This window comes from Furipterus horrens, unplaced genomic scaffold, assembly GCF_987537825.1.
Source record: "Furipterus horrens unplaced genomic scaffold, mFurHor1.1.pri manual_scaffold_5, whole genome shotgun sequence".
Taxonomy (NCBI): domain Eukaryota; kingdom Metazoa; phylum Chordata; class Mammalia; order Chiroptera; family Furipteridae; genus Furipterus; species Furipterus horrens.
The window spans coordinates 47,717,291-47,719,058 of NW_028327175.1; the positions used below are offsets into that span (position 1 = coordinate 47,717,291).

Consider the following 1,768-nt stretch of genomic DNA (forward strand, 5'->3'; position numbering starts at 1 on the left):
TCAATGAGGTACCAAGGGTGCATCTAGGTCTATTCAATGTGCATTGAGTTTGTTCCAGATTTACCAAAACAATTTCTTCCTGCTATTTTGACTTGCTTCTGTCACCCTCTGAAGAAACAGATAAAACATAAGCACCTGCTTTCATTTATCCAGCAACTTCTTACTGAAATTAAGTAAGAAACATCAAATATCAAAATAAAGTTCAGCAGAGGGGAGTGACGGACAGTGTGGCAGCTGCGGGTAGCACTGTGAGCATTTGGATGTGGCAGCATGTGCGGGGTGACTATTAACTGTTCTTAATGGCTGTCAAAATCGGCTGAACCGGTTTGGGAAGGAGCTGGCCAAAGTGCTGAAATGCCTGGCGGGTCCAACGAAAAAAAAAACAGGCCTGCACTTCCTGTATTTATTTGATCACGGAACAATTGAAGCTAAAACCAGCACACAGTTATCAACTCTCATCTTTTGTTAGCTATCAGCAACTTTTGACACAGTTGATCATTCCCTCCTTGTGCTAATTGTTAAGGTATTTTCTCTCAGCTCTAAACCTACCTTTCTGTTTATATTCTGTTTCTAATGCTGTAAACTAGATTTGTGAGGTGGTGCCATGCTAGTCTCTGCCAACAGGGGATACCGAGAGCCTGGATGAGGAAGAGGGGGCTTACTTCTCATGTGCTTCCAATGGGCTTCCTGTCTCCATATGGTTCTTTTGTTGTGTCTTAGAAAAGCTTCTTCACCCCTGGAAGTGACAGTTTCTTCCTATTGCCACATATGACCCCAGTTTGAAGGGGGTTTGGGGCAGAATTTTTGGTTTTATTACCACAAATGCAATGTGTACACAACATGTCTACTTATTTTCTTTGCTGAGCAGCCTGGCATTGGGATTGGTGACTCTGATGGCCAGCTGGGCTACTCTGTCCACAAAGGCTTTGCAGTCCTTTGAGGAGACACTGTGAGTAATCTCAGCACAGTAAGATTTGTTGCACATCAGCAGCACTTGAAGCTCCTTGATATTGTGGACCAGGAACTTCTGAAAGCCACTGGGAAGCATGTGCTTTGTTTTCTTGTTGCTCCCATAACCAGTGCTGGGCACCAAGATCTGGCCCTTGAATCTTCTGCACACCCTATTGTCAATACCTCTGGGTTTCCACCAGTTTCACTTAATTTTGACATAGTACTCTAATTGATGCCAGGTGAACTTCTTGGTCCTCTTTCTGACAAGCGTGGGTTTCAGGAGGGGTCTGAGGGCAGCCGCCTCCATAGGCAGTGCTGAGGAAGAGTCTGTTTGAAGTTTTTCCATCACTTGCAGGACCTGTGTGTATTGGGTTTGAATAGTCTTCCTCCCAAAGTCACATCTCCCCAGAACCCCAGAATGTGACATTATTTGGAGATGGAGTTTTTGCGATGTAATTAGTTAAGATGATGTTATACAGGATAAGAATGGGTCCTAAACCCAGTAACTGGTGTCCTTATTAGAAGACAATGTGAAGACGGAGGCAGAGATTGGAGTGATGCATCTCCAAGCCAAAGGACACCAAGGACTCCTGGCAACCACCAGAAGTTAGGAAAGAAACATGTAACAGACATCCTCTCACAGCCTTCAGAGGGAATGTGGCCTTGCTGACACCATGCTTTCATGCTTCTAGTCTCCATACTGTGGATAAATTTCTGTTGTCTTAAGCCATCAGATTTGTGGTCATTTTTATGACAGCCCTGGGAAATTAATGCACTGCCTCATCATAGCTCTGTCAGAGAAAGAGGCACCAGGTGG

At 44.5% G+C, this 1,768-nt stretch overlaps 1 pseudogene; it reads right to left on the minus strand.

Moving 5' to 3' along the window:
* Window positions 1-844: 844 nt before the first annotated feature.
* On the minus strand, window positions 845-1,297 carry LOC150008544 (large ribosomal subunit protein eL32 pseudogene; annotated as a pseudogene).
* Between the last annotated feature and the right edge of the window lie 471 nt (window positions 1,298-1,768).